This window comes from Panthera pardus, unplaced genomic scaffold (assembly GCF_024362965.1).
Source record: "Panthera pardus isolate Hobbes unplaced genomic scaffold, ASM2436296v1 HiC_scaffold_17, whole genome shotgun sequence".
NCBI classification, from domain to species: Eukaryota; Metazoa; Chordata; class Mammalia; order Carnivora; family Felidae; genus Panthera; species Panthera pardus.
The window spans coordinates 14,484,701-14,506,619 of NW_026526732.1; positions in this window are offsets into that span (position 1 = coordinate 14,484,701).

Below are 21,919 nucleotides of genomic sequence, written 5' to 3' on the forward strand. Positions count from 1 at the left end.
GCATACTCTTCCTCTCTCAAAAATAAATTTTTTTTTAAAAAGAGTTCCTTTCTTTTTAAAAAAGAGATAATATTTTTGTTTAGCAAACATAAAATAATTTTGTTTTCTGGGGTGCCTGGGTGGCTCAGTAGGTTAAGCCTCTGACTCTTGATTTCTGCTCAAGTCATGATCTCATGGTTCATGGGATCAAGCCCGCGTCAGGCTCTGCACTGACAATGAGGAGTCTGCTTGGATTTCTTGCTCTTTCTCTCTCACTGCCTCTTTCCCACTTGTACTCTCTGTCTCTCTCTCTCTCTCAAAATAAATAAATGAGCATTTTTTAAAAATAGTTTTGTTTTCCATAAGGAAAAATCTGAATAACTTTTAAGTGTGAGCTCTATCTTGAAAATCATCTTAGATTCCATTGAGGTTGGGAAAATTAGTATTTGTTCAATCTTTTGACCTCGTAGCTGGTGTGGTGTTCTGTGCTTCTATACCATTTATCATTTGATCCTTACACCATCACCATGAAGGTGTTATTATCATGATTTCATGGTAGAGAAAATGGAGGCTCAGAATAACTTGCCAAGATTACACAGCTAATAAATATGTGAGCTGGGATTCTATCCAATTCTGTCCTCACCTCTGTAGCCTCCCTGTGTAAGTTTAACAGAACAAACAGTTGAATCTCAGAATGGAGGACCAGAACAGAAAGAGCTACATACAAATAGTTCTGACAATTGCCCACCTACCTGCTCTGATGGTTTCAAACATAAAAAAGAAAATTAATGTACAGGGCCCCTTTTTTATTTTGTTGAAATCCATCAAACAAATAACAGATGAAATTTATAATAACAGAATATAGGGCCTATCTTTCATCTTATAATGAGAGAAGGTGAAGCCATCAGTTTGGTGGCCTGGATTTCCATGAATTTATTAAAACATTCCACTGAATGTGATAATGTTAAAGTATCCCCTCTAATGACTCATATCACTAGCAGGGAGAAGTCCCTGGAAAAGGGACTTGGTCCCATGCTGGTCCATGAACTGCTTTTTACACACTGACTGCAAGTTAATTACATGATATAACAGTACAGTTTTAGAAATTTTACAAAAATTTGAGAGGACACTCCTATATTTGTTGAATCTAATAATAAAAAATACGGGAGTGTATTTTGGATTTTTTTTTTTAGTTTATCTTTAAGAGCACCTGGCTGGTTCGGTCAGTTGTGCGTCTGACTCTTGATTTCAGCTCAGGTTGTGATCTCACACTTTGTGAGATTGAGCCCTGTGTCGGGTTCTGCGCTGGCAGCATGGCGCCTGCTTGGGATTCCCTCTCTCCTTCTCCTTCTGCTCCTCCCCCGCTTGTGCACTCTCAATCTCTCTCTCTCAAAATAAATAAACATTTTTAAAAAATTATCTTTAGAAAAACACCTGGTCCATACCTGTTACATGGTAAATAATAATCGCATCTTTAGTATAATATTTATTAATATTTTATATTACAGAAGTATGGTGAGTGATAGATAAGGAAAAAAATATGTGGCCTTGTATTAGAAGAAGCTCTGGTTTAGAGCTTTGCCTACTGGTAAACTTCACTCCTGAAAGAGATCTTGGCTCTATCATTTCAACACAAGATCTCCTCCCCAATTGCTAAGGCAAGAAAGAGAAAAAATTCCACCTTCCATGTGTTTTTATTTCATTAGATATTCTGTTTTATATATATACATATATTTATATTTACATATATTTATATTTATATATGTGTGTATATATATATATATATATATATATAGTGTTGTGTCATGGGGGTCTGAAAGATAGATAGGTATATTTGTTATAAATCTCATCTTTAGAATGTAATGTCTATGAGTAACTTGGTTATTTTGTTTACTGATTTGTCCCCAGACCCTAAAACAGTGTCTCACACATAGCACTCTGAATTTGTAAATTAATTATCTTTCTAATTTTACTTTTTACTTAGCCTTATGATTCTAAGATCTATTCATGTTATTATTTTTGTATTAGCTTATTAGTTCTGGCTGTATTGTTTTCATTGTACTCATATATCATATTTACTTCTCCATTCCCCTGGATACATAGATGACCACTAACTCCTTCATGCTGCGGGCATTGTGCCTACGAACACTCCCATGGGTTATATCTCTGTCTGAACCTTGGATGTAAAGTGTATGAATACTTGATTTTATTCAAGTCTTCAGATTGTTATTCAAAGTGGTTGTACCAGTTCGCTCCTCATAAAAGCGCCTGACTGTTGTCAATTCCCAATGTCCTTGATAGCGTCTGACAGGTGTAAAATGTGAACTCAGTGTTATTTGAATTGTTCTTCAGCCACTTTCCCATGAAATATCCTGACATATTCTTGTTGACTCTTAGGAGCACTTTTTTATTCCTAGTATTATTTTCTCTTGATTTTACACATTGCAAAAATTTTCTATCTTTCTGTATCCTTGGCTTCTGTTTACTTTAAATTTCTGCTTGCCAATAACTTCTACTTACACATGGGTTTTTGTTTGTTTGTTTGTTTTCTTAATCATGACTTCTACTGTCACAGTATCTGGGTTTGTCCTTTCTCTGTGTCTTCAGCCAAAAAACCCCTCAATATCCAACTGGATTTTTCAATCATTGTCATTCTGTTGAGCAAAGCTCTCATGTTGCTTCACCTCAAAGGCTGTTGGTCTAGCTTATAATTGGGATTTGGATTATATAATATTTCATGGAAAATCAGTTATGAGACTAAGGTGGCAGGATTGGATTGTTCCAATATGGCATGTTATGTAGAAGAGAAATGGACGTGCACATCCTTTAGGAAGGGATGGTGAACATGACAGACATTCTGAAACTTGGGATTTCAGTACTAAGCCCCTTGCAGTTAATGAAAACTCTTAGCAAAATGGGTAACAATGTCCGGTTTGTGTTTTCTTTTAGTTGTTATTTTAAGTTTATGTGAATTGATTTACTATTTGTTTTATTTTTATATCGATTTTTTAATCTTTTTGGCAATTATTTTTCTGTACAGTATGAGGTAGGGATTGAAAAGTAATTTATTAAATACTCCACCTACTGATTTGAAGTGCCACCTCCATTACGTATTTAATTTGTGTATAGTTGGCTTTTTGAACTCTGTTCAATCAGTCCTTCTCTTTTGTTATCAGTACCACACCATTTTAAGTCCTGCTGCCATGATATGTTTCCATTATTCTCTTGAAAAATCTTGGATATGTAAGAATTTTTACAAAAATAATAGTATTTTAAGATACCAGTTTTACTGTGTGTCGGAAAGCACCTTTATTTCATCTAGGAATCAGTTTGTAAAGTCATTGTGCAATTTACTTGTAAACAAGAGTCAAATATGGATATTTGTTTTTATTTTTGTTTTTATTTATTTTTTTAATTTTTTTATTTTTTTAATATGAAATTTATTGTCAAATTGGTTTCCATACAACACCCAGTGCTCATCCCAACAGGTGCCCTCCTCAATACCCATCACCCACCCTCCCCTCCCTCCCACCCTCATCAACCCTCAGTTTGTTCTCAGCTTTTAACAGTCTCTAATGCTTTGGCTCCCTCCCTCTCTAACCTTTTTTTTTTCCTTCCCTTCCCCCATGGTCTTCTGTAAGTGAAATAAGTCATAAAAAGACAGATACCGTATGTTTTCACTCTTATCCTGAGAAACTTAACAAATACGGATATTTGTTTTTAAAGTGAATCTAATATAAAAGTCAAATTTTAATTTAAAAGACTTTTATGGGATTCTGTGAAACTTTTCTTCATGAAGTGTTATTTAACAAGTAATCTATCCTTGCAATTAAATAGCAACAGAGAGAGATAATGAATCTAGACATGATTTGGGCGAACTATTGGTAATAATGGCATGAAAAGGCTGATACCATCCATCTCTTTGCTGAGAGATCTGCTTAGTGTCTATGCCTGGCTAGCATACAGCTCTCACCAATTAATGGCAGTGTTTCTTATCTGAGTTCATTTAAAAGCACTTTTAAGAGTCCAATGAGAAGTCGATAGCCTTAGATGCTATCTCTGTGGTACATAGGCATGAGTCACACTGGATGATTTCACTCTAAAAAGGCAAGGACACCAGAGTGTAAGTGGCCTAGAACCCCAAATATTCGCCATTTTGATTCATTCATAATAATGCAACTATTAGTCATCTTTCTTCTGGGTACTTAGGGTACGTTGTTGGGTTTGAAGCGAATGCAGGATATACAAGTGGAAAGGTCAGGTAGGACATTAAATGTACGGACCCGAATCTCTACAGAAAGGTAAAGACCAAAGAACTACATTTGGGAATCCTGGAGTCGATGACATCAACCAGAGAGAGTATATAAAACTAAAATAGAAGAGTACAAGATGAAACTCTAAGGAAAACCAAAATTTAAGGGGTAGTTAGTAGGTAATAAACTACGGAAGTTTTAAGAGAGAGAAAGGTATGAAATCAAGAGAAAGGAATGCCTATCTTCAAACACAAAGAGGTTTCATTGAAAAGAATCCATTGGATTTTAAAATTAGTTGGTCATCTGTGAACTTATTCCACAAGACATCTCAGTGTGGGGTTGTGAAGATAGCCAGCTTGAAGAGGGTAGAAGAGTGAATGGAAAAATGAGGAAATGAAGAAAATATTGCTTTGCATTGGGGTGGAGGGAGGTAAAGGACACAAAATATAGTTCGGTGTGAGGCGAATGCGGAGACAAGAAGTGTTTTTTAAGAGAAACAGTCTTGAAGAAGCTTACATAAATACAGTCAGATAGAGAACATGGAGAACATGTGTTAATAACCCAAGGAATAACATACGGATGCTTCTGAGGAAATGGAAAGCAAGGTGAGCATCAGCACAGATAGATTTAACTATGAACAGGAAGAATGTCCTGCTGTGAGCGATTATTGTGGCATTAAACATCTTCAGTGGGAAGGGACGGAAGTTGAGGACATTTTCCTATGAAATATGAGGTAAAATTGCCTGCTGAGAAAATAAAAGTAGAGGTAAGATGAATGGCTTGCTGATGGTTATGCAGCTATGACTCGTCATTGAGGACTATGTGAAAGGGGTTGGAAAGTTATTCAGTTTGAGCCTACGGTTGGAAACCATGATATTGCATGTTCACAGTCTCAGTGTGCTGCCCCGTCATTTTCACCGGTGTGAGCGTGGAAGCAGGGCCAGGACAACAGGTCCAGAGATGGAGGTCTGTACCACAAAGTAAGAAGGAATTCAGGAACATGACTTTCTTGATCAGAGAATGTCTACGTGATTCAATACAGGTCCAGCTGAGGGGGAAAAGTACAGAATAGGAACAGGTTTGAAAACCACAGGGTAACAGAGAAAGTGATAGTGAATGTGTATGGAATTGGCGTCAAGGAGAAATGGAAGGATGAGAAGTTTGCACTAAGAACTCCAGAGCCTGGAGCCTGCTTCGGATTCTGTGTCTCCCTCTCTCTCTGCCCCATCCCCTGCTCATGCTCTGTCTCTCACTGTCTCTCAAAAATAAATAATGTTAAAAAAAATTTTTTTTAAATAAATAAATTTTCAGAAGGTGTACAGACTTAGGTGATACCATGATAGGGCCTGTAAGAGACTAAGTTTATTGGACATATAAATGTTTGTAGTTAAGTCAAGAAACTTAAGTCCTATTTCTATTTCTAACAGCTTAGTTATTCTACATATTTCATTAGCTTTTGCACTGAAAGAAATAAAGAAGAAAACTAAAATGACAGGCTAAAAATTTTTAAGTTGTGTCAAGTACATTGAGGAGCTGAAAAAAAGAGACAGAAATCTTGAAAGGCCAAAACTTAAGTGAATTAGACAAGTCAGAGGGGTGAGTGGAACAGCTCTTAAATGGAAGAAAGCTCTTGCCTTGAGGACATTTGGGATCCTGGGTTAACATGAACTTTGGATATGGTGGTTTTGGGGACAGAAAGGTCAGGAGATAAAGCCCAAAGACCACTAAAACTTGTGAAACTATGAGGATAATCAGAAAAATAAAAATAAATGATTGAACTCTGAATACTACATCTATTATGTAAAGATGAACAAGAAATAGACCCACTGTAGAGAAGGAATCTGAAGGAACACAAGTGGTTTCTCAATCCTGGGTGTGATAGGAAGTGACGTCAACTCTCATGGAGGCTTGCCACATGAAGCCACAGCATAGGGGGGATCCAAACATATAAAGTGGTCCCCACTGGGAGACCTGGGTGGCTCAGTCTATTAAGCATCTGACTCTTGATTTTGGCTCAGGTTATGATCTCATGGTTCTAGAAATCGAGCCCCACGTAGGGCTCTGCACTGATAGCACAGAGCCTGCTTGGGATTCTCTCTCTCCTTCTCTCTCTCTGCCCCTCCCCTGCTCACACATAACCCACCCTTACTGTCCCAATAAGTCAGCCAAAAGCAAATGCAAATGCCCTCAGAATGAACCCTAAATCATTCCAAGCTTAACTTTCTCACACATGAAATTCCAATAGATAAAATCTCAAAGAAAAAAACCAAAGGCAAATCACAAGGCAATATGAGTGAGAATCTGTAGAAATAAAAGACTGAAGAATAAGCTTTCAAATATTGTTTCTTCTGATCAAGAACATAATATAGAAAAGTTCAATATATTTTATATTTCTTTTTTAAAATGTTGATTTATTTATTTTTAAATGTTTATTGATTTCTGAAAGACAGAGAGACAGAGCAGGAGCAGAGGAGGGACACAGAAAGAGGGAGACACAAAATCTGAAACAGACTCTAGGCTCTGAGCTGTCAGCACAGAGCCAGACATGGGGCTCAAACTCATGAACTGGGAGATCATGACCTGAGCAGAAGTCAGAGCCTTAACTGACTGAGCCACCCACGCACCCCTATTTATTTACTTTTGAGAGAGAGAGAAAAAAAAAAAAAACGGAGAGAGAAGACAGACAGAGCACGAGCATTCGAGCAAGGGAGGGACAGAGAGGGAGGGAGAGAGAGAATCCCAAGCAGGCTCCTCACTGTCAATGCAGAGCCCCATGTGGGTTCATGAACTGAGAGATCATGACCTGAACCAAAACCAAGAGTCAGACGCTTAACTGACTGAGCCACCCAGCACCCCTAATATATTTTTAAAAACAAAAGGAGAGAGGGGAGCAAGAGAGAAACAAAAAGATTCGACAAAGGCAAAGAATAGATTATCTTCAAAGGAATAACAACAAATCAATGGATGATTTTTTAACAGAACAGCACAAGCCAGATGACAGAGAAAGAAGTGCCAAACTCCAAAACTTTACTCAGTTAGTACTTCCAGGTTTCACACAATCTTTTAAGCTTTTGAAATGCTTAGAAAAATCTAGTGAAATGTATAATGTGTTGATTCAGTGTTCATGGTTATGATGTAAGCTTTTTATTAATAAAAAAGTTAAAACCAATCTTCAATATCATAAATCTAATTCAGTGGCAGCAGCTCTAAGAACAATGAGAAATTCAGTTTTCTCTTGGCTGTAATGAAATTTTGAGTTTGTGCGACGAACCAATGTACGATGTTTTCCTCTAATGAATTAAAATTATGATTTTTCAGCTGTACTCTCTGCAAGAGCCAAGTTAGCCTCTACTTGAGCCTATTCTCCTTGTTGTTTTCTTATATTCATGATTGATTACCTAATTCAGGGATTCCTTTATTTTCCCTTTATTTTTTTCCAGAAACATATCAAACCGTGACCTCCTCTTTGATCTGGTTTTACCAAGTATGGCTTTGTTCTCAGGTTTCAAAAAAGCTAGATTATTCAAAGAAATAAGCAGCAAAGTATTCAGCACTCCGTTGTTTCAAACTTTTAGCTTTATACCCTGACAGTTCAGATTCATGGCAAACATTTCCGCTATAATAATGTGTCTGTTTCCAGGCTGTTAGAGTGGACCCATAATCCTTTCTCCAATTCCCACACCTGTCTAGTAGGTACTAGGAGCTCAACAGTAGAAGGGGTCTAGAATTATTTTTGCTCCCTGTGACTCAATCAGAAAGTACAGAAGGATAAGGATAGGTTCATTTATGATTACATAACTTGTGCAATTTTCATTGGGGAAATTATGCAACATAAGCATTAAAAAGTATTAAGACAGTGGTAAATACATGCATTCAGGAAAGATTCTCTAGATTCTGCTAGCAAGTTAAGATGCAATATTTTGTAAATTCTAAATTTAACAGTAATTTCCATTGCATGTATGTTCAATTTAACCTAAAGAGGTTAGAAAATAGTAGAAACTAATTTTTTAAAATTCCATTATGGCTTAAAAATTAATTTCAAATATTCTTAGTGAATGGAAAAAGTTAAAAGTGGTAATCTTTTAATGATTGGGCAATAAATGACTCTACTTACAAGTAAACAAGAAAAAATATTACTTGTCTTACTTCATGAGAATTAAATGTTATGTGATATTGAACTTCATAATTATCTTGCCTATCATCCATATTTTAAATTTTATAATTCTCTTAATATTATACCAGAGTTTTCCAAGTCACTGCAAAGTCTTTAATCTTGTGACTTTACATATTATTCAACCTAGTAAATCTATAGTATTTTGATTGTTACAGTTTATCATTGTAAATACTATGGATTTCTTTGTGAATTTGACATTTTACTCTTCTTGCTTCTTTAAAGTAAATTCCCAGGTGTGGTATTGCTGAGCCAAGGGGCATGGACAAAATTTCTTTTATTTCCAAATTGTGCTCAAGAATGTAACCACAGCAGAGTAGAAACACATGGGCTAGGGAAGTGTGAGGCTGGGTCCCAGGGAAGAGGAAGAAAAGTGTTCCTCAGGTTAGGATACACTGGGAAGGGGATAAGAAAGAAAGAAAGCCATGCACACGAAGTATAAAGAGAGACAGAACTCTTTGCCATTTTGCATTGGGTTAGCTACAAGCTTTCTTTCTCCAGGATATTAATTAGTTCATAACTAGCATTCATACCAGGAATAAAACTAGGATCACAGGACTTTTGGTAGAAAGAAATGATGAACTTTGAGTTGAAAGAACTGAGCAATGATCAAAGAAATTTACAAGGCCATGGGACATTCAGGAAGCAAAGTAGATGTATAATGCCTAAGCACTGACTGATAAATTCTTACTAAAATATATAGCAAAATAAAAACACATCAGGTAATAGGTTGTAATTAGGAAGAAGGAAAAAATAGGAAGTTTTATTGAAGGTGAGGCCATTCAATTGAAATCCCAAGCCCTAGGGAAACATTCTAAAAAAAGCAACATTTCTGTCCAGGGTGATGGAGCTGATAGGCGTGTGCTCTTAAGTTTTTCCTAAGGAGGCTAGGCTTGTCAGCTGATTATCAGCAGGAAGCATCAAGGTAAGGAGAGCCATCTAGTAGATTTAAAATAAAAAATTTGAGGCTTCTTCACACAATCAGAGCGCTTATGGAAATTGCCGTGTGGAATTTTCAAAGAGGATCATGAGGGAATTCGTTTGATTTAAGACCCAGGGAGTATGAAGTATGAGTACCAAAGATGCGTTGTCATTGTGCCTGAGATGAGATGTAGGCTCATGCAAGCTGGCGAGTCTCAGAGTAGAGAACATAAAGGGCTTACAAAACCTTTCCTCTGTGTTCACTCATCTTGAAAAGAGTAAAACGTCTCTAGACAAAAGAAATGAACCAAAAGGAAGTTAGGGACTCAAAATCTGCATCAAGAAATCGTCAGCAATAGAACATGACAGAGGAGAGAGGACTCTCCATTTTTTACTAGATAATGATGATTTTAATAGCTACTACTTACTGAACACTTATCCCCTTGTTGCATGATCATAACCTCTCCTTCATTTAGGTCTGTGATTAAGCATCTTTTTTTTTTTCAGAAACCAGGAAACCAAGATTCAAAGGTATTGGTTAATATAAGATCACATAGTTATTAAGTGACAACAGAGGGATTTGAGCTCAGACCGTTTTGCTCTAACGAGTCCATTCACGACTCCTATGAAATAATGAAATTTCTAAGAAAAAAAATACATTCCATGCAGCATGTAGAGATTTATAATAATTATTAGAAAGTCAGGAACCCTTGATCATGGAAAGAGCAGATATCATCATCGTTTACCTACTTCTGACAGGATAATAAACGTAGCACGGCTTCAGAACGATGTTCTATTACAGATCAATTGGGAGCGAATTATTGCTTTAGGACATTTCAGAATAGATGACCTCTCCAGTCCCTTCGAATTAGAAGATTCTAGAATTCTAACATCTTTAAGACTTAAGACTCACTGGCTTAGGGACAAAATCGTTTTCTGATTCATTGCAACCCTTTCACTGTTTGGCAAATGTAGGCTCATATTGAAGAATATTCAAGGAAAATAAGGAAAAAGCATTTGGAGGAATAGTTTGAGAGACTTTATTTATGATGACATTATGAATTAGGGATTTTAGTGGTATATTTTTAGTATGTATATTTGTATGAATAAGGAGTGATTTAGGTGGTGTGGCCCCTTTAGGCTCCTTCTGTCCCCAGGCTTCCATGGGATTTTCAATAAAATAGCTGTGACTCTAACTCTATTACTTGTTAATAGAAAAGAAGCATTTAGCAAATAGTGTAAAGAACGGAATGCAGGATTTACAGGAAAGAGAACTCAATTCCTGCTCCAGTTCTGTTGTTAACTGACTCTGTGACCATGGACAAGTCTGAATTTTCATTGATCTCAGTCTCCATATCTCAAGAATGGGCTAAATAATGTTATTTTCCTTTTAGCGCTAATGTTAATCTATTTTTTTATTTTATTTTATTTTATTTTATTTTATTTTATTTTATTTTATTTATACACGAGAGAATAGAGGGTGAGCAAGAGGGGCAGAGAGGCAGAGGGAGAGGGAGACGGAATCTTAAGTGGTCTCCATGGCCAGCGCTGAGCCCATCTTGGAGCTCCATCCCACAATCATGCTTGGAGCTTAGTCCCACAGTCATGCGGTCATGATCCGAACAGAGTCAGAGGGTTAACCAACTGAGCCACCTAGGCACCCTAGTTAATCCATTTTTAAAAAATCGATTCACGGGCCACCTGGGTGGCTCAGATGGTTGAGTGTCCCACTTCAGCTCAGGTCATGATCTCCCGGTTCATGAGTTCAAGCTCCACATCAGGCTCACTGATGTCAGCATGGAGCCCGCTTCAGATCCTCTGTTCCCCTCTTTCTGCCCCTCCCTTGCTGGTGCTTTCTCAAAAATAAACATTAAAACAATAATAATGAAAATTGACTCATTTTGCTAGACAGCGAACTAGATATAGTAGGGTGTGTAATGATTAATAAGATATTGTTTCTGCCTCAGCTTAAATTCAAGAACAAGGATGCCCAAAAGAGAGTAAGAACTAATAATTTTAGAAGCATGAAAAGGACATGGGATAATAGTGTGCTGGACCTAAGGAAGGAGGAGGTTTGAGAAAGTATTATTCAGTAACATTTACCAGAGAGTGGTCAAGTAGAGCAGGGATGGATTTTCAGTAATGGATTTAGATTAGATTTCACTTTCCGGCTGTCCCTGAACAGTTAGTCTATGCAAGGACTGTGCATAGGAGCAAAAGCAGTACTGAAAAGAGTCAAAGAAGAAATATGCTCAAAGGAAACAGGAGAGAAGGTAGAGATGATTCATCACAGGAAGTTAGTCATGGGAAGGAGAGAGGAGGATAAAATTGCTTTAAGGAGGAGTTTGGGTTTCTTAACTAATTTTATCATTTTACATAATATGTCAGTGGTCCTCTTCTCTTTTGAGATTGTTACTGATTTTTCCTAATGGCTTAATTAAAATCATTTCTGTTTTTAGCTAGAGTGTTACAGCTGATCCTTGAACAGCACAGGTTTGAACTGCTTGGGTCCATTTACACATGAATTTTTCCTGTGAATACAGTACACTATTGTAAGTGTATATTCTCTTTCTTATGATTTCCTTAGTAACTCTTTCTTTTATCTAGCTTACTTTATTGTGAGAATATAGTATTTAATACATGTAACATACAAAACAGGTGTTGATTGACCGTTTAGGTTATCAGTAAGGCTTCCAGTCAACAGAAGGAAGCTATGTATGCAGGATCAGAGCCCCTAACACCTGCATTGTTCAAGGAGCAACTACACAAACGCAGAGAATTGTAGCAATTTCCAAAATTACTTTTTAAAGAAAATGTCTGTTTATTTTTGAGAAAGAGAGAGTGAGTGTGAGTGGGGAATGGGCAGAGCAAGGGGGAGAAAAGATTCAAAGTGGGCTCTGTGCTGACAGCAGAGAGCCCAACTTGGAACTTGAACTCACAAACCACAAGATCATGACCTGAGCCAAAGTCTGCCACTCAACCGGCTGAGCCACCCAGGCACCTCCCAAATGACTTTTTAATGGAAATACGCTAATGAATAAGACAATATTGGGGGAACAGAGCCCTAGTAAAACTGCTCATGAGCCTGACACTACCCACAATTATTCATTCCCTTAACTTCCTTATTTGCATTTCTACATTTGAACCTGTTTCTCAAGTCACATATCAATATGTTAATAACTTTATATTGAGAATTTCCTCTGTGCTAAGGATTATACCAGCACGTGAGAGGCCAGGAAGCAAGTAGATGGAAGTATGGAAGTTCAAGCTGCTATTGTCTATCTTAAAAAACACACCAAAAGAAAGACTGCAGAACTTAGGAATTTAAAACATGTAGAACCACAGTGTTCTATAGAAAACATATTACTTGTCCATTAACAGATTTAATTAGCTACAAGAGTTCAGAAAGAAAATACCAAGAATTAAGTGACAACTTGGTCCTTGATAGGAAGGAGAGCAGGATAAGTGGACTTTCTCTGAGGATTAAACACATGTGGATCCAAAACAGAGTAATCCAAAGAAGAGCATTGTGCTTGCACGAATGACAATGGTGCCTTTTGGCATAGGGCATATGTGGTGCAGGCTACTGACTTGGCAGACCTTTCTCTTTAAATTCAAACGTCACAGGTAGCACCTTCTGGGGAGAATGCTCCTCTTAGCTGAGGGTAGCAAATTTGTTTCTTTTCTCTCACTGAGCAGGGGAAATCCAGTGCGTTTCTTCTGCCCATTAGGGAGCATATTCCCAGCTGAGTGGGCAAAGGTAAACTCCTTAAAGATCATCATGTTTCTCAAAGTTATTTCACATTTCCTACCCTTAGATCCTTAAGAAAGAAAAACATATACCATGCATTCTTTAAACCAAATTTCTTAATGTAATTTACCAAGTTACATTAGCAAATAAGTGACATGTACCAAATTTGTTTGTGTTCTGTTCTGGGTTTTGACATTTAGATGTATAGGTCCAAGATGTCAGTCTTAGGTGGTTGCGTAGGTGGGGTGACAGGTTAGTTTTGTGTCAGGCTTGAGGAATGTCATGTAGGAAGGCTAGCTTCCTAAGACCCTATAAGCCCAGAACGAATGATAAATATAAATGTTTATCCTTTTTGAATCCTCTAGAGAACTGAAGGAATACAAACAGATTTGCTGTCATTTTTGAATCATCTAAGCTCAAAAGCCAAACAATGCCTCTTTATCTTGAGAATTCTTTTGAATATGGACCCATTTGGCACCCACAAAGTCACCATCTTGACTCATGCATCATACTTCCTAGACAAGGGAAAGAAATCTTAGTTTAGGAAAATATTTCTTTCTTGCCAGCTGGAACAATTTCTTGTGGGAAGGGACTAAATGTTGTGTTAGAAATCCCATCTGGATTCCCTCTTGATTAAACAAACACTACTCTCAAACAGGGCCCAGGTTCAAAACTCTGAGAAAATCTCAGAGGTGAGATTCTCTGGGCCAGGGGATGGTAAACGGACTAAGAATTCAACATTTTCCACAAGGCAAGCTGTCTCCCACAATAACAAGGAGTTGCAAGACCACGGATACTATCAAAATGCAACAGACATGGGGCGCCTGGGTGGCGCAGTCGGTTAAGCGTCCGACTTCAGCCAGGTCACGATCTTGCGGTCCGTGAGTTCGAGCCCCGCGTCAGGCTCTGGGCTGATGGCTCGGAGCCTGGAGCCTGTTTCCGATTCTGTGTCTCCCTCTCTCTCTGCCCCTCCCCCGTTCATGCTCTGTCTCTCTCTGTCCCAAAAATAAATAAAAAACGTTGAAAAAAAAAATTAAAAAAAAAAACCAAAATGCAACAGACAATCTCAGAAAGTTATCAGGAAATATTGTGTGGCTCTCTGAATATGTCTAATTCTGAATGGAAATCTGAAAGAATTTGGGCCCTTTCAAAGCTAGCTGTTTGTGAAATGAGTCTGAGAGTCTTTACCTTGACCTCACTTCTTTACTAGTTCAACCTCCATGTCTAAAAAAAATCAAATGAAAAACAAAACTCAAAGCTCAGAAACTGTCCCCACACTCCACACTCATTTCCAGCTGCCATCCTGTGTCTTTGACCATGTCATTCACACCCAACCATTTTGAAAGATCAGTTTGCCCTCACAGTGCTTGGTTTGTGCTCATGGCATGAACACTTTCGAGCAAAACAGTGGCTTATTCCTCTCATCACCTAACTTTAGTCTACATTTTAAAACCTACTATGAATCCTTAAAAATATTTCTTCTTTGGGGCACGTGGGTGATTCAGTCAGTTAGCATCCGATTCTTCATCTTGGCTCAGGTCATGGTCTCACTGTTTGGGAGATTGAGCCCTGCATTGGGGCTCTGCACTGGCAGTGTGGATTCTCTCTCTCTCTCTCAAAATAAATAAATAAATAAGCTTACAATAATATTTCTCCCCTAGTGAGCAGTGTTATATGCCAAGTTGTATTCATAGGGAAGGCATGTTTAAGGTCAAAGATTAAATGATGATATGAGTTAAGACTTGTTTCTTTAAAACAACAAAAATTCCTCTATTTGGGGAATATTAATTTTTTTGCCTTTATTTTTTGCTATGAATCAGAAGAAGAGCCACACAAAGGGTCATGGTTATGGCCCTGTATTTCTGACTTAGATGGAGCCAGGAAATAGCATTCATCTGTGAAAGAAGTCCGTTACTGCCAAATTAGTTCACTGACATTTGAAACAAGGATGGAGAATTTAAAATGGTTAACCTAACACATTATAAACAGAATACTTGGAACTGAATAGCAGGAACTGTATTGTGTTGGCTCAGAAAAGTCTGAATTGGGAGAAGATTAAATTTTGAGGTCACAGAACATGGAATCATTTTTTCATGCAAGTTTCCAAATGTGATTGTGTCTGAAAGCCCCTCACTTTCAACCCAATGCGCTTTCCCACATTTCCGTAATTGATCATGAGAATCACAGCTTGGACTTATCTTTCTAACTTATCCATTCCAGAATACTTTACTAGAAAAATATATCTTCAGTGGGTTTCTTGGGGAAAAAGTATACAAATATATGATCTACATATATAATATTTATACACATAAAACGATTTACAGTTTTTTTGAACATTTAACTTACACAAATTCAATTTTACTTGTTCTCTTTTTTGGGCAATTAAAATACTATAGAATACATTCCACGTATGTACTCCATGTTTTGGTAAATATTGTACATTGATAAATCCATTTTTAGGCATAGGTGTGTATTATATGTAAATATAATGAATCATGTGTAAAGTACATTATGGGCATATTAAGGGATTTTTTTAAGAGGAATTTTGACGTAATCCTATTTTGAGCTTATTTTCTACCTTTAAGAAATAATCTTTAAGTCAGCTATAACCCTACTGCAAGTGTACCCTTGCAAATGGTTTATACAGTTTCTACTTCACAGCTACATTTATAAGAGAGTTTACTCTTTACTTCTGTGTATTCCATTTTCTATTCTACATATAAGTGAGAACACGCATTATTTTCTTTCTGTGTCTGACTTATCTCACTTAGCATAATGTCCTCCCGGCACATATCTGTTATCACAAAAGGCAAAATCTCCCTTTTTAAGGCTGAAGAGTATTTCACTGTATATACGTACACCACAGTTTTCTTATTCATTTATCATAGACTTAGGTTGAAAGTCTTCCTTTAAGAAGTCAGCATCACTGGAAAAGAAATGCTCTTCATTTTACAGGAAGAGAATGTTAATGTTGAGAGTAGAGAGGGAGGTAGAGGGCTGTGGAATCTCTTATAAAGGATCCATTAGCGGAATATTAACATCAACTTTATTATATGTTTATTTTAGCCATTAGTCAATGACTGACAATGAGATAAACACGTGCAACACATTGACTAAATATTTGCGTTTATTATTCTTTTCTGCATAAACACCACTTACCCCATTTTATCCATCCTGAGTATTCCTGTGATGAAATTTCAATTGATGACTCTTTGATCTTTGAAATATAGAAAAGATTGCCTTGAATTCTATGGCACCCTAATGTATGCCTTTTAAAAGTCCAAAGTTCCCCCCCAAATTTCTGTGAATTCTTACTAGAGTGTGAGTTGATAATGGGTAGAATATACGTATACCTCTGGCTTCAAACATCTGCCCTAGTCAAATTCAGGTTTAGATGTTTGGTTTCTATTTGAGCAACATGCTGAATCAAAAATGAAATTTATCATACAAATCCTATCTGTGATACCCCCCCAAACTGTTGCCCAGACATTTGGAAATAGAACAGACATAGTAATTTGGTAGAGGAGGACAGAGGAAGGCACAGGGTTACAGAACAACATGAATGCTAGTACTCGGTTCTCAAGTCCTTCAATTGTGCAGCTTGGATGTGCCTTCTGCTTGTTGTTCTCTAAGCAGTGCCCAAGTTCACGGCTCTTTGCTCTCTTTTCTATGGCTCTTTTTGTCGTTGTCATTTATTCCCTCTCTCAACGTATAAACAAAACAAAACAAAAGAAGAACAAAAACAAACCCTCCAAAATCTGAATCACTCAGTTACAAAACTGGCTATTATTTCTTATGTTGCCTTGACCCCTGATGGTACCTACATCCTGGAGGTCTGAACTTTTACCAAAGCTGTTTAAGGCATTCGTCTCTACAAAGAGTGTCACTGCCCTGAAAAGAATCCGTATGCCAAATTAAGGTTGTAAAATTTTTGCCAGTAAATACTTCTCTCCCCTGCTCTGTCTTATATAGATCAACTCTGGATAACATGAGAGTTTTCCAAATTAAGATGGTTAACAGAATTTTCTCAGGTCTTTTAAAAAATTTTTTTTATGTTTTATTTATTTTTGAGAGCAAGAGAGACAGAGCACGAGCAGGAGAGGGGCTGAGAGAGAGGGAGACACAGAATCTGAAACCAGGTCCAGGTTCTGATCTGTCAACACAGAGCCTGACGCGGGGCTTGAACTCACAGACTGTGAGATCATGACCTGAGCCAAAGTCAGACGTTTAACCGACTGAGCTACCCAGGTGCCCCATCTCAGATCTTTTAGTTTGTAAATAAATGGGTTGTTAATAAGAGTCAGTTCCAAATATTACCTTCAGATGTGTGACTGTTGTTTTCATTTGAATTTAACAATATATAGGGAATGGTAATCATATATGAAGAATTGGCTAAAAAGTAAAATATCTCACTTCACATCCCTCACAAATAGTATATTCACAGGATTTATTCGGTGTAGATGGTCAATATTTACCAAACCTATTTTCAGTTATGACTACCTCAAGGGCAGATACAATTCCTTGTATTCATATTATTTTCTCATATTCCATGACTATTCTTTAAACTGGACTAGAGGATCCTGCTACATCACAGTTTGAAAGACAGCATTTGTACAGATAAACCTACAGGAAATTGCCTCATCCAGGTACACAGGAAATGATATTTTCATGTGCCTGTTTTATCATCATCGAGAAGCACTCAGAAGTACCTGCTCATATTTTTCTGTTCAGGGGCAACACAGAAGCTTTGCTGATGACTGAAGAGAAACCAAAGAGGGTGAGAGCAAACAATTAGAATGGATCAAGGCTATGGAGAGGAGCAATGAAAAGAGAGTGTGGCTATGAAAAATAAGACACGAAAGAAATGATTGAAAACACAGGCACAATTAAAAGAGTGTATAAATTTAAGAACATAAAAACATTTGCTGTATGAGTAGTGTTTAAAAGCACAATTTGGGGGGGAAGGTGGCTTCGATTTCCCTTCTGACCCCAGCAGTTATAAGCAGGGTGACTGGGGGCAGCTTAACTTACTTCTCAGTGGCTCAGTTTCTTCATCTGCAAAATGGAGGCAATAATAAGACCTCCCTTATAGATGAAATAAGCAATGCGAATGAAGTGTTAAGCAAGAATTGGGAACCAGGGAGAATTCAAAAATATTATTATTATTCTGGTTCCAATAACAAAAATATAGCCAGATTATATAATTATGCAAGTTATAAAGTATGGCTTTATTTTGTTTTGTGTTTATCCAGAAGAATACCATTAGCCACACAGGTAAACAGTAGTGTCACATAGGTCTCTCACAGACTATAAAACAGGCACTATTGTTGTGCGAATGAAGTAGCTCCTGATGCGAAACTTTTTTTAAGTCAGAAAGACACTATGATCCACAGAACATCACACCGAAAAGAACTTGCACAATCATAGCAGAGACGATGATAATTGCCTTGCCGGACCTAAATTCCCTCATGAGTTAGTCTGCTTCATTTACATCTTAGGAGAGAATTTTTCTCTGAAAATCTGCCTTCTAGCTCCTGCCCATATGTGAAGTGAGACTCGGTGGCTCTGTTAGTGTATGAACTCTTTCCTCCTTGTGTAGACCCCCCTGCCCCCCGACTTCCCAGTAGGGTCATGTGGATCCTTAACCTGGGTTTTCTCTCTGGTGGCCATGAGAAGTGAGGGCAGATCCAGAGTACGGCAAACATTGACTGCCTTGTGAAATGTCTCATTTGAGATTTCTGCATGGCTTTCAATGAAAGCTCCTTCGGAGGGGGGCGGTAATCAGGAGAGTCAAGGTCCTCAGGAACAACATTGTCGTAAGTCTCAGATCCCACTTTCCTGTCAGGGCAGGGCTTTGGCTTGGGAGAATTGTCTAGGTTCAGAATTCAGTCTTCTTTGAAAAATCTGTCATTCATCCAATTAGAACAAGTGTCTGGTCTCAGCTCTGTTGGCCTCCCATCTGCAGGACATCACTGTTTCTGTCCATGCAGCTAAGGAGGCTCCCAACCACTCATACTTTGTTTTAAATTGGGGGTCAGTATACCTGAGCCTGCCCTCTTCAACACATCAATGGCACTTTTTAGAGCCATTCAATTCTGTAGTCTTGAAATTCCCTTGAAATTCTCAAATGCTAAAGACTTTTTACCAGCTAGTGCACCTTCCCCCATCTCTGTCCTGCCAAAGTTCACCACAAGTGAAAGTATTAGCAATCCCTCTGCTGTAGTATGCTGGTGCTATCGAAAGCCTGCTTTCCACCAGGAATGGCGCCCTGATTGCCATCTGGCCAGTGATTGGTCGACATCTAGAATTCCATTCTTAGAGTCTGCTTCTCAGGTCCTCTTCTAATACCAACTCCCTTAGGTAGACATTCCTCAGATCAAATCCTGAGAGAAAGATTCTTGCATGAGTGATCTGTTGAGGAGTGCTCCAGAAGGGGAGTAAGGGAAGCAGAACAGTAAGAAAGTAAACAAGGCGGTCATCTTGGCTGGAAATGGGACTCAGGCTATCCATTCCAATGAGGAGCTATAAATCAGGAATGATACCCCAGAGTTGGTTCCCTCTTTTTTTTTTAATTAATTAATTAATTAATTTATTTATTTATTTATTTTGAGAGGGAGAGAGAGAGAGAGGCAGAGAGAGAAGAAGCAAGAATCCCAAGCAGGCTCCACACTGTCAGCAAGGAGCCTGATGCAGGGCTTGAACTCATGAACCATGAGATCATGACCTGAGCCAAAGTCAAAAGTTGGACATTTAACCAACTGATCCACCCAGGCACCCAAGACTTGGTTCCCTCTTAACACAAAGGAGCTGATTTTTTGTCTTCTTGGATCAGTCAGTCATTAACCTCTAGCAGTTTTCTGAGAGTAGGGAGCAATGGCCTGGTAGAAGAGGAAGTGCCCATTCAGCAGTGGCGGGGTGGGGGATGGGGAGATGAGTAATTGTACTGGTGAAGGTGATCTGGGTGGACCCCAACAACATTGCATCGAACAGATTCCATGAGGTCAACCTGACACTATTCCACTCTTCACTGATGTCCCCCCTCATTCATAACTCCTCTACCCTTAGAGTTCATTCCTCACAGGGAATTTAAATTTGTGCATTTTTTTATATGTACATCAATAATTATATATATGATAATTTGTCTCTCCAACTCTATTTCTTGGCATTTGAAGGATAAGAGTTGGGTAACAGGTTGGATTTTTCTCACAGTTTAAGTCACAGTGTTGAGCCCTTGGTTGAAACATAATGAACACTGGGTGATTAAGAGGAGTTGACAAAGAATCTATGGTATATAATTAACTATCGGGGCACCTGGGTGGCTCAGTCGGGTAAGCGTCCGACTTTGGCTCAGGTCATGATCTCACGGTTCGTGGTTCTAGCCCCGCGTCAGGCTCTGTGCTGACAGCTCAGAGCCTGGAGCCTGCTTGGAATTCTGTGTCTCCCTCTCTCTCTGCCCCTCCCCCTCTCATGCTCTGTCTCTCTGTCTCTCAAGAATGAATAAGCATTAAAAAAATAATATAATTAATGCTGTATTTCTTCTAAGCTTACAGTAAATACTATACTGATTAGAGACCACTGGATGAAGTAGAAATAAATTGTATCAAGCTGTCTATTTCTCACCAGCACCCCAGCGGATTCCCTTCGGCTTCTTAGGACGAGAGATACAAAAGAGCAATCTTCATATTTGTTCAACTTACTACAAACAATAAACTTTAAAATAAAGCATTTATTTTATTTTTTAAATTTATTTATTTTGAGAGAGAGAGAGTGTGTGTGAGCAGGGAAGGGGCAGAGAGAAAGGGAGAGAAAGAATCCCAAGTAGGCTCCACGCCATCAGCACAGAGGTCAACACAGGGCTCCATCCCATGAACCATGAAATCGTGAGCTGAGCCAAAATCAAGAGTTGGACACTTAACCAACTGAGCCACTCAGGTCCCTCTAAAACTTTTACTTTAATTAAAAATTTTATGCATTTTATAAATAAAATGAAACCTCATCAAAAATAAAAAAAGAAATTGAAAATTAAAAATCAACGGAAAATTTAAAAATTCAATGGAGAATCAATAAGAAAATATGAATGAATAATGGAAACTATATTGGTAAGGATCAATATTTTATACAGAAGTTAAAATATTTGAACAAGAGACACAGGAAACTATCTACTATGCTTCATTAGGCAAACTGTAAGAGAAAAAGAGTAAGAGATTTTATACTTTTAAAAATCTAAAAACATAGGGACACCTGGGTGGCTCAGTTGGTTAAGCATCTATCTGACTCTTGGTTTTGGCTCAGGCCGTGTGATCTCAAGGTTTGTGCGTTCAAGCCCCACATTGGGCTCCACAGTGTCAGTGTGGAGCCTGCTTGGGATTCTCTCTCTCCCTCTCTCTGCCCCTCCCCCACTCACCCTTTCTGTCTCTCAAAATAAAAAAATAAGCTTCAAAAATTTTTTTAAATAAATAAAAAATAAAAATCTAAAAACATTGTGTGTTTTATAATTGCTTGTATTTGATTAAGACAACAGCCATAGATTTTCTTTCCAGCGGTGAACAAAAGATAAGAAAGTAATCAGAAGTAGTAACTATATTTTTAAACAAAGCAAATAGAAATTGGTGATGATCCAAATACATAAGGCAATTGAGAGAAAGAATAATAATGTTCCAGAAGACTCTTGTAATTGTCACACCTGTAAACTAGAAGGAAAGGGCGTTATTCAATTTCATAAAAGGGAAAAATTCTAAATACAATCAAGTAATTTGCAAGTGTTTCCCACCTGACCTTTTAAACAGTTAAATATTTTAGACATTGAGGCAAACCTTCAATGAGACGCAAATGCATTATTCAAGT